Source organism: Taudactylus pleione, unplaced genomic scaffold (genome assembly GCF_031769625.1).
Source record: "Taudactylus pleione unplaced genomic scaffold, aTauple2 ptg000085l, whole genome shotgun sequence".
NCBI lineage: Eukaryota > Metazoa > Chordata > Amphibia > Anura > Myobatrachidae > Taudactylus > Taudactylus pleione.
Window position 1 is genome coordinate 6,277,221 of NW_028284487.1, and position 12,728 is coordinate 6,289,948.

Genomic DNA, 12,728 nt, shown 5'->3' on the forward strand with positions numbered 1-12,728 from the left:
AGAACCTGTATAACACATTATGCCACACGGAGTAATGCCCTGTATAATACATTATGTCACACGCAATAATGCCTTGTATAATACATTATGCCACACACAGTAATGCCCTGTATAACACATTATACCACATGCAGTAATGTCCTGTATAACATATTATGCCACACGCAGTAATGCTCTGTATAATACATTATGTCACACGCAATAATGCCCTGTATAATACATTATGCCACACACAGTAATGCCCTGTATAACACATTATGCCACACACAGTAATGGCCTCTATAATACAGTATCCCCAATTCAAATTATGCCACACATTAGTCCCTTATTCATGCTATGACACAGTGCCCCTTTTATACAATGCCCAAATTAGTGCCCCTTATACTCAAGGCCCACAGTACTGAGTAGTAGTGCCCCTAATACAATGCCCACAGTAGTAGTGCCCCTTATAGAATGCTCACAGCAGTGGTGCCACAATGGCCCCTGTATTGGTGCCCCCCATGCAGTGCCCTCAGTAGTACTCACAGTGTTAATGCCCCCATTGGTAAAGTCCCCTATAGTAGTGCCCCCATTGGTAATGCCCCCAATAGTAGTGCCCCCATTGGTAATGCCCCCAATAGTGGTGCCCCCTATAGTAGTGCCCACAGTTGTAATGCCCCCATTAGTGCCCCCTATAGTAGTGCCTCCAGTAGTAATGCCCCCTTATAGACATGCTCCCAGTAGTAATCCCCCTTATAGACATGCCCCCAATAGTAATGCCCCCAGTAGTAATGCCCCCTTGTAGACATGCCCCCAGTAGTAATGCCCCCAGTAGTAATGCCCCCTTATAGACATGCTTCCAGTAGTAATGCCCCCTTATAGACATGCCCCCAGTAGTAATGCCCCCATGCATCCCTTCTGACAAATAAAAAATACAAACAGAATACTTACCTTAGGCCCCGCTCCAGCGTCTGCTGCCGTCTGGTCCGACTGCGGCTCCACCACGGATCTATGGGAGAGACGTCATGACGTCCCTCCCATAGTACTCTATGCGGGAGCCGGAGCTCTGGAGTGAGCTTCGGCTGCCGCTGCAGAGAGGGAGCCAGGTGCCCACTGACAACAAATATCAGTGGGCGCCGGCAACGCGGGGGGGACCGGCGCTGGGATTTTTTATTTTTTTTTTCCTTATGGGATTTTTTTTTTTTCCTCCTGGGGACTCAGTGGCGCCCTTTAAGGGACGGCGCTCTGTGCAACGGCCCTGTTAGCCCGCCCCTAGAACCGCCACTGGGTGCGGGCCGCACTGGGTGACACCATCTAAAGGGTTTGACACCAAAATAGCAGAGCTGTTCTGCTATTTTGGTGTCACCCCGTCAGATGGTGTCACCATGATGCCAGGACGCGGAGAGAGGCAGGGAGAGACTGTGGACTGCCCCAACAGCTGCAGGAGCACTGGGGAAGCCCACTGTGTGCCGAGAATGGGAGGCGGTAACGCACCCAAGATCGGCTCACATAAGGGGTATCGCTTCACGGGTGAGGTCATGCCCCTTTCTGCGAAGCCATGCCCCTTCCGGGAGCGCACGGCTATGTCGCTCAGGAGGACTCAGAGCGTCCGCACCAGGTGACACAAAGGTAGGTGACGCCTCTGACCACACACACCAACCTGACTACTCATACATACACCAGCACCCTGTGAACAGCAATACAGGCTGGATGTAGTGCACTCCATATCACCATGCTACCCCTATGCCTCCCCAACAATGCATCTACACCAATAATGCAATAATTGTTACAGGACAAGGGAATAATGCAGTTACAAAACATTACTACAGCCTGCCTTTTAATGGAGGCCTGATTGCAGTAGCTGAGATGACGAGGTAACAAGGTTACAAACCACAATACCTTCTTATCTATTGCCCACCTAACAATGGGTTAATGATGTGGATCCCAAATTAACCCTATAGGGCCTAATGCCCCATATACCTTGTGGGACTAGTGCCCTCTCTGGCTCAGGCTTATTGTCTGCCTAACAAAGGCCGTACCTGCTGATTAGGGCTTAACGCCCACAGTGGCCACGGGCCTAATGCCTGATAATTAAAATAGCATGCAATCGAATGAAAATACAATGCAATTAGATTTACCAGTCCAGTAGTCTTTGGCTGAACTAAGCCTAGTTCATCCACAATTACTATGTGTTCTTCACCCGAGGTGGGCCGACTCCCATGATCTCAGTGCTTCCTGTAGTCTTCACCTTGAGCTGGCAAACTCCCACTGCCACAGCAATCTTCACCCAGGTAGCAGTGACCAAGGTCCAAGGGCAGAACTATGGTGTTTGGCACCCAGGGTAAGATGAGAAGTTGGCACCTCGCTTATTTATGTGACCTCGGCCTATTGCCCAGGGTCAATTATAGCCTTAGGAGCACAGGCCTAATGCCCGCCTATTTGTGCAACAGGCTAAAGGCCCGATGACCCCTATGTGCCTACTGCCTGACAACCTGGTGGTCTAGGAAGGTAAGGTGGTGATGGTAAGGTCTCAAAGAGGGTCTACCTGTCTGGTGGGAGAGGATGCAGTGAGGATCTTCATTCGCTCTTTTACTTCCCAACCACTGCAGAACGCTCCGGTCCTCAGCCGCATTCTTCTGTCGCTGACCCATTCTGGCCAGTAGCAGCGTTGCCAGAGCTCTTCTCTATTGAGCCCAGTGTCTCCTAGCGTCTTCTGCAGCCGCTGGAACTCTTCTCTTTTGAGCCCGGTGTCTTCTGGACTCTTCCACGGCTGCTGGAGCTCTTCACCCATTTCCGCCAAATTGACTCTTCCTCCCAGAGACATCTGACGCTAGACACCACGGGCGTAGCCAGCCAAGACGCGGCTTACAACGATTGGCTCACTGTGGCCGATTTCTATTGGCTGCCGGTGCACGCCGTGATTGGCTCAGATTGTCAAAATTGTCACCACTGTGATTGGTTCAAATTCAAATTGTCACCCCTCTTCAGTGGCTGGCGGTCCATGAGCTGCACTCAACTAGCAGCCGGTCAGCCGCTGCTGGTCCTTGACCGGCACTGAAAACAGACATACTGTCCCAGCATCGGACACTTATGTGTCCTGCTGGGGATACATCTCACCGGACTGCAGGACTAAGGCGCTGGGATCAAGCACTTGGTCACAGCACTGGCAGCGGCGTAACTGGGGTATATGGAGCACAGGACAAGTTTAAAAATGGAGCCCCCCTCTATGTGCATGCAGCAAAAAATGGGCATGGACACTTAAAAATGGGGAGTGTCAACATGACACACATCCCTATCTCGTTACTCTGAACATTCCTTTCCATTCCATATGCACCTTAATGCAGTGCCCCTTATACAGTCCTCCCTGTGCAGTGACCCTTATACAGTGCCCTCTGTAGTGACCCTCCCTATTCAGTGCCCCCAGTAGTGGTCCACCCAGTAGCAGCCCCCCCTCGCAGTGCCCTCAAGTAGTGGTCCCCCGATGCAGTGCCCCAGTAGTAGTCCCCTCCCCAGTAGTGCCCCCAGTAATGGCCCCTCCCCTATGCAGTGTCCCCAGTAGTAGTCCCCCCTAGTAGTAGTCCCCAGTAGAGCCCCCCGATGCAGTGCCCCCAATAGTAGTTACTTCCCTCCGTTAGTAGTAGCCCCTAGTAGAGGTCACTTCCCCCCCTGATGCAGTACCCCCATTAGACAAACACATAAGTAAAAAAAAAAATACCACTTACTTGAATCCCCACTCCTGCTCACGGCGCCGTCCGCACCACCGCAGTCCTCCCGGGCTGGCGCACTCTGCATTATGGGAGAGACGTCACGACATCTCTCCCATAACCCACTACAGGAGCTGGAAGGCGGAGCTCATGAGTGAGCTCCAGCCCAGCTTTTGCAGTGGGCGCAGCAGCAATGAGAGTCTGTCTGACTCTCATTGGCTGCTGTAAATGCACTGGCGGCTCTATGGGCTAGCCTGAGCCCGCCTCCCACCCTTCGCCTGGCGCTATTAGGTAAGCCTCAGGGGGAGAAAAGGGGCACGGCTGTGCAGCACAACACAGTGCTGGGCGCAGGGAAGCCTAGTGCCGGTCCTGAGTAAATGCTGACCGCACTCAGGAGCTCATTCAGAGCCGCTCGCGAACGCACAGCGCTCGCAAGCGGCTCGATGTTTGCGCATGCACCGCGTCCAGCAGGTGCATGCGCGAGCCCAGCTGAGTGACTGAAGGTCAGTCGCTACGGGGGTCGCAACAAGACGGGATGGCTGTCGATGTTGATTGACAGCTCGCCCTGTTTTGTGGGCGGGTAGGGAGTGTGAGCGGTCAAACGCAGGCGTTCCCATAGGAATGCCTGGCGTTTTTAGGAGGGGTTACTGACATCACTAGTGTCAGCTTTGCGAGCGTCCGGAGATTGAAAAAATCCCACCCGCCCACATGCAGAGCGAGCGGCCGCCAGCAGCGACCGACTCTGAATGAGCTCCTCACTGCAGTAGGCACTACACTGTTTAACTAGGATGGTCCAGTACCGTGGCCGGTGGTGCGGGGGCGTCTCCGGCCACGGCGGCCCTGCCCTAGTAACGCTACTGAGCACTGGACATCGCCCTGGCCATCAGCTTCCCCCCTCTGCCGGGCCTGTCAGATGGTGCCCCACACGCACCCCCTTATTACGCCACTGCCAGTGTACCAGCTTTCCGAGAGATTCCAAAAATGTGCTGAATATTTTGGGGCTGGTTAATGTGTTGGCAGGAGGAAAGTGTGGCAGGAGGCTATGTGTGTCTCCCTGCTATATGTTACCCCCTTTCTTGTAATAAACAGCCTAGTGCTGGATAATGTGATGGCAGGAGGACACCACGCTTAATGTGTCTCCCTGCTATATGTTACCCCCTTTCTTGTAATAAACAGCCTAGTGCTGGATAATGTGATGGCAGGAGGACACCACGCTTAATGTGTCTCCCTGCTATATGTAACCCCCTTTCTTTTTTTTTCCTGTATTCCAATACCAGACCATGGTTAGAGGTGTGGGGCTTTTACTAATTTAGGGAAAGACCCCAATTGTCAAATTTGTTCACTAAGGTTGTTTAACCCTTGAAAAACTACAGGTACTTATTCAAGATTAAAAATCTGGTGCATTTGCCCACATTACTGCCCTATTTATGCCCAAATCCTTCCTGGTCAAGGCAAATAAAAAGTGGGTGATATGTACCAGACCACCCTCTGTGGGTTTTAAGTGTAACATTTGATGACCGAAGCTAGTTAACCCCTGCACAACTACAGCTTCTTATTCAAAATGACAAAGTGTGGTGCCTATGCCCGTTTTACTGCCCTATTCATGCCAAAATCCTTGTTGGTCAAGGCAAATGACAAGTGGGTCATATGTACCTGACCACCCTTTGTGGGTTTTAAGTGTAACATTTGATGACCGAAGCTAGTTAACCCCTGCACAACTACAGCTTCTTATTCAAAATGAGATAATCTAGTGCTTATGCCAGCTTTACTGCCCTATTCATGCCAAAATCCTTGTTGGTCAAGGCAAATGACAAGTGGTCATATGTACCAGACCACCCTCTGTGGGTTTCAAGTGTAACATTTGATGACCGAAGCTAGTTAACCCCTGCACAACTACAGCTTCTTATTCAAAATGAGATAATCTGGTGCCTGTGCCCGCTTTACTGCCCTATTCATGCCAAAATCCTTGTTGGTCAAGGCAAATGACAAGTGGGTCATATGTACCAGACCACCCTCTGTGGGTTTCAAGTGTAACATTTGATTACCGAAACTAGTTAACCCCTGCACAACTACAGCTTCTTATTCAAAATGAGATAATCTGGTGCCTGTACCCGCTTTACTACCCTATTCATGCTAAAATCCTTGTTGAAGGCAAATGGCAAGTGGGTCATATGTATGTGACCACCCTCTGTAGGTTTCAAGTGTAACATTTGATGACAGAAGCTGGTTAATCCCTGCACAACTACAGCTTCTTATTCAAAATGAAAAATGATGGAGCCTGTGCCCACTTTACTGTCCTATTCATGCCAAAATCCTTGTTGGTCAAGTGAATTGGCAAGTGGGTCATATGTACCAGACCACCCTCTGTGGGTTTCAAGTATAACATTTGATGACCGAAGCTAGTTAACCCCTGCAGAGCTACAGCTTCTTATTCAAAATGAGATAATCTGGTGCCTGTGCCCGCTTTACTGCCCTATTCATGCCCAAATCCTTGTTGGTCAAGTGAAATGGCAAATGGGTCATATGTACCAAACCACCCTCTCTGGGTTTCAAGTGTAACATTTGATGACCGAAGCTAGTTAACCCCTGCAGAGCTACAGCTTCTTATTCAATATGACAAAATGCGGTGCCTGTGCCCGCTTTACTGCCCTTTTCATGCCCAAATCCTTATTGTGCCAGTAAAATAATAATTGTAAACTGTGTGAGGGACACAATTCTTTGTTTACATAGTGTTAGTTTAGTGCTCTAACTTTATTTAAATGTTTTAATGTAACATTTTATGAATAAGAAGCTGGAAAATGAATAAGAAGTGAATAAGAAATGAATAAGAAGTGAATAAGAATGAATGAAGAAGCTGGCCGAATAAGAAGCCAACTTCAGCCTCGTTTGGTCTTGGTGTTTATATTATAATACATTACACTTTCATACTGACATACTTGCCACTGCCAGCTGTCCCTAATTTCCAAGGAGCGTTCGAGGTTTTAATGATCTTTCCCTGGAACTACTTGTTACTTGTCCCTAATGATGTCCCTATTTTCCAGCATTAACCAATTGCACGTTCTTCGCACTGTTGTGGATTGGATGTAGTTATCATTACATTATTATAAGTTAATGTTTAATAAAGAGAAACTTAAATTGTATACAAAAATACATTACAATCATGTACAGTTCTGTAAAGATGTCACAGTGCCTGTTATTGGTGGGACAGGACAGAGACAGCCCCGATTTGGCACATACAGAAATAAAGCAGATGGTGAGCAGCAGTTGGAGGTTGGATATGCAGTGATCGCGCTGAGCGAAAATAATTGTGGGTCCCAGAGACCCCTCACTTGAAAAAATTGGGATCCTACTCCACAGTTTCTGGGTCCCATCACAAATGAAGTGTGAGGGCAGGCAACAGTTGAGGCAGTGCTGGAGGCAGGTAGCAATTGGGGGTAGAGGGTGTTTAGGGCAAAACGTAGTTGGGGTAGAGCTGGTGGTATAGGCAGGGAGAAGTTGGGATAGAGGGAAGTAAGGGCAGGCAGTGCCACGGGTAAGGAGGGGTAAGCGCTGACAGCAGTTGTGACAGTACTAGTGGGCAAGGAGAGGGCTAGGGGCAGGCAGTGTTGGGGTAGGGAGGGGACAAGGGTAGAAAGCAGCTGGCGCAGTACTGGGGGGCAAGGAGGGGGTAATGGTAGTTTACATTTGGAGATGATTGATGAACTCCACAAATAGGACATTCACGAGGGATGATATTATATCATAATTATTACTACAAGAATTGTGAAAAAGATACTCCTGTTATTATTACTTACCTGTATAAGCCAATACCAGGCTAAGCATATCATCTTCTTTTTTCAGTAGATTAAGCGGATAATTATAAGCAACACATATACAACATAGGATTTTGTCAATATTTTAATCACTTATTTTCTTGTACACATTCAGTTTATATTTCACCTTAAATAAAAGTTATATTTTAATTCTATGAACCAGGTCTCTTTTTCTGTACTTTGTATATGCAGTTATATATAATCTGTGTGTGCCCAATATGAGAATACTTTTTCTGCTTTTGATCTATATTAAGTTGTGTTTATTCTTAGGTACACCTCCCCAAAAATAAAAATCTAAATGTAAGATTATGGCATTAGCTAGGGGAATGGATTTATAGAGATAACAGTTCCTGTGCGGATATTTTTTGCACTGTATCAGACTGTGAACATGCCAGTTTAAATACTTTAATTCCTGCTAGCTCTGGTGCCGTGATCCCGGAACTTCCGGGTTTCATGCTTCGCGCATGCGCACTGTATCATTGGGCAGTTAAACCAGTTCACAATGCACTGAGTCTGCGCGGCTCTTATAATTGGAGACACCGGAGTTCCCATTGTGCCCTCTACTGTCTTCCCTTACTCATAGGGAGTCTAGTGCATTTAGTTAGGCAATACACTCCCTATGAGTAAGGGAAGACAGTAGAGGGCACAAGTCACAGAATTGTGTGCTCATTGGAATACACTACACACATGCAGTCTATGCAACTGAGGTCTGAGCAGTTATGTACACATCCTACTGCCCACAATCTTCCCATTCAGTCACCACAACAATCCCACTGGGTTCCAACATCCTTCTCACTCCATACATCCATCTCATTCAGAATACACATTCAGCTCCCTAATTTCTAAAACTATCATATTCTGTCTATGCATGTACACTATCTTCCCCAATCCCTACTGCTGTGTGGTCTCCCAACTGTGCTAATCTTTATTCCCTCATCTGCACCAATCTGTCTTTCCTTTCCCCATCCGCGCCACCCTGTCTTCCTGCATCCGTTCCACTGTTTCCTTCCATCTGCACCACTGCCTTCCCCCCAGCCATGCCGCTCTGTCTTCCACTCATCTGTGCCACTCTTTCTTCCTCCATCTGCACCACTGTCCCCCCCAACCGTGCCACTATGTCTCCCACCTCCGCACTACTGTCTTCCCCAATCCCTACTGTTGTGTGCTCTCCCATTTGTGCTAGTTTGTATTCCCTCATCAGCACCAATCTGTCTTTAACCATCTGCGCTGCTGTTTTCCCGCATCCATACCACTCTGTACCCTTCATCCACATCGCTATGTCCCCCCCAAAGAGTGCCCCTCTGCACCCCCCATACGCGCTGCCGTCTCCCCCCATCTGCACCACTGTTTTCCACCCATCTGTATCACTTTGTCCTGTCCCCTCCATCCACACCACTGTTTTCCACCCACCTGCATCACTTTGGCTCCACCCCATTTGTGCAGCTTAATCTTCCCCCTCTCCACGCCTTTCTGTCTCCCTACCCCCATTCATATCACTCTTATCCGATCTGCGCAGCTCTGTCTTCTGCTCAGACCTCAGTTGCATAGACAACCCATCAGAGATTCCAGCGTCTTCGCCTGGAGGGCGCCAACTCACCAGGGCTTCTGGCATCTTCGCCTGGGGGGTGGCAGCCAATTAACTCTTTTGCATGGCTACCACCTCCCCAGGGCTTCTGGTGTCCTCTTCACCTAATGAGCAGTTCTACCTGTCCATGCCAAACTTCAGCTCAGTACATCCAATAGCTTTTGAGATGTAGCCCCTCAAACACCATGCCCCCATCTCAGGAATTCCCTGTGGGAGAATTCAGTTTATTCGACTCAGCCTTAATATAAGGGTGTGCCCTTATAATATATATATATATATATATATATATAGTTCGTAGGTTATAACTGTACGCCATCTCAGGATGCATTATGCCCACTTGCTAGTGGAACGGGCAGCACAGAGGCCATGATTACATGATACTCAGATAATTGGCCCCACAGGAGGCGGGGCCAAAAAACACAATTTGCCATTTGCACAAGAGGCACAAAGCTTAGCCTCACCCCCAATGCTGAAACAACCACCGTGCCCCACAGTAACAGTGGCTATTGATGTGTGCAAACTGTTGGTTGTTCACCGTCCATGTTTTCATGTCATTGATGAAAATCACTGTTGGCCATCCCAATAAAGTAGACACAGCTTGAGTCATCACACTTGTAATAAGTTTATTTGAGGAGAATAGCCTGTTCTCTCAATAGGGGTTACCCTAATTTACGAATATACCAGGCATTAGCTTAGACGAGAGGTTCCCAAACGGTGTTTTAGAGATATCCATGATTGTGCACAGGTGGTGAATCAAAACGACTGAGGTACTAATTAAGTCACCTGTGGTCAAGCATGGATATTCTTAAAACCTGGACTGTTAGAGTGCCTTGGGGACCGAGTTTGAGAACCTCTGTCTTAGACAGTAGCATGGGCAACATGATTAGATGCAACTACTCACCAGTAAAAAGTCCTTAAAAATAAAGACTGCAGTTGTCATTGTTGGTGTTCTGCCACCTGTCTGTCATAGCTAGTATTGCAGTGATTTCTCACAGTCCTAAGAAGCTACAAGTATATTTCACAATCATAATATACAGACACCTTTCTTATTGTAATAAATTAATTCAACATAAGCATAAGAGCATTGTTTCTACAAGAATATGTGAACTTGTCGGTTTAATCCCTAAACCCCACCCTTTTATTTAAACCGTATTTTCTTTGCTGTACCCTCAACACCTGAAAAACTTGAATAAAGACGAATGATGAAAATCATTTTTATTTATGTTACAGTTTATAGTTTTCATTTCAATTACAACTCAGGCCTCTTTCAAACTGTACCCGCATTGAATGTATAATACAAGTTCAAAACAACATAATATGTACTAGTGTATGTCTCAAAACCCATTTTTCTTCATACTAGCATCATAATGGGAAACTGGATGCTGCTTGTTCAATCGCAGTGCATTCTAAGGATGGACATTCAATAGCGCTAGCGTTACCACCATCGTAACATGCCTTGTGTAACCATTGATGATTATAGAGTGCGAATGCTTCATATAAGAGTCAGGAATTTTGTATAAGCGCAAAAGGACCTCTGCTGAGGACACCGTTACCAGGCGTCCAGAGCTGCACTGCAGATACACACCATTCGATGAGAAGTGGAAACCAGTATGCAATGGTTGGCAACCATCGCAATCCAGGCATCAAATGGAGCCAGGAACATTAATGGTTTCTAACCATCTGCTTTTGATGTCCATTTATAGTACATTTACTGTACTTCACAAAAATTTATTAATGTCTAACTGATGTGTATATGTGTATATACCTATAAGAGTAGTAGAGAACCTGATACACTTGAAGAGCCTCATTCTCAATAACAAGTCATTTTACACATTGACACGCATTCACCTAAACCTCTATCACTCTACTCCCTGCTTTCTCCCTTCTCCATCCATCTCAGATGCATGCCCTCAGACCCACACTTACAACAAATTGTAACACATGCTACACATCACTCAGACCTTTAACTTGCCACAAAACACCCCACATGCCCTTAGTTCCCAAGTGTACTACAAAACTCTCCACACATCATTCTGACCCCATCACTACATGCCCAATATGCCCATATCATTCTGAACTGTGCTTTCCTGTAAACCACTAATCTCACTCTTCCCCCTCCGATCTTGTGATGCAGTAGTGCCTTCCTCCAATTAGATCGTCTTTTGTTATTCCCAGTCCCAGCTAACTTACTGAATAGAAGTCAGTGCAGGGGTATAAACCTGGATGGAGCTGAGAAATGGAGATGAAAGCTTGCAGGGGCACCTGTTGCCCTCTAATGCACATGGTTGTGTGGTATGGGATGTGGTTAAGATGCCGCCCGTTGGAATACCAACTCTGTACTAAAGGTAGGCGCCTAATCCCAATGCCTATCTTTAGCCTGACGCCAAAATCCTGACGCCCGGCATCCAGAATAAAGGTCTGCTGTGGCTTTCTAGCTTTTAGCCGCGGGGGAGGGGGGGGGGTAAGGGTAGTTTTAGGCACCCCCGGGAGGACTTGGGGATAGGCACCCCTCGGGGAGGGTTAGGGGAAGGGGGTGTTAGGCACCACTGGGGGGACGGGAGGGTTAGGCACCACTGGGAGGAGGTTAGGGTTCAACACCACTAAGGGAGGGTTAGGAGGTGCGGGGGGGGGGGGGGGGAGTTAGGGTACTTACCAGCCCTAGTCGGGATCTTCACTGTTCGGGCCTCTGGCATAGGTGTTTGGTCCGCCAGGAATAGATCCGGCAGCATTAGATTCCGTGTGGTACATGCAGAAATTATTTGGCCCCACAGCCCGTAGGTGGCAGGAACAGTGCATTTCAGCATAGCGCCGTCATGCAATTTTTTATTTTGTTATGTTTTAGATCAGCCCTAATCAGACTGGGGTAAAAATGGAATAGCCAGCGATTTGCGCAATTCTGGTGTGATAGTCATTAGATTTAAATTGGAATTAGTTTAAAGGCAAAACCGTGTGGGATTTGTCTTTAAACTAATTGCTGCTTTGAAGCTAGTGACTAACTCACCAGAACTGCGCTAGCTTCTGCAGCGCAATAGTGTTTAGACAGCTAGCACTTTAAGTAAATGCACGTCAGTGTGTAAGGGACTTATAGATGTTAAAATACTAAACTGTGCAAATGTTGCTGTAACATACCATTTCTGTATTACAATGGCTTTAACACAGTAAGCATTTTAAACTGCATTGTGCAAATATAAAACTATTGTAATTTGTTAATATTAATACAAAATCAAAGTGTAATCTGTAGACAAAGGACGGGAGGATTTTTGTGATGTCTGAAAAAGGGTCCAACTCCATTCCCATCTTCAGCTCATTCACGGTCAGTGGTGAGTGGCCCATATTGTACCTCAGATGAATACAGTTATTGCAATTTTTAACAATCTACTATTTTATCCTTTATTAACTTTTATAAGATTTTAACTCTACCGAAAAAGATTTTATATTGTTTTTTGGAGAATTGGGGATGTTTCCATAGTCTAATAAATGTATATCATTTATGTGCAACAGACAGGGCCACAGTCAGGGGGGGACTGCCGGGCCCGGAGAGAGCGGGGACCCGGGTAACAGCAGTGCAGAATATATGAATCGACAGCCGGGGAGACACAGCGCCACCAGCGGTATTTGAAATATGGTGCCGGCCGCAAGACATTAGAG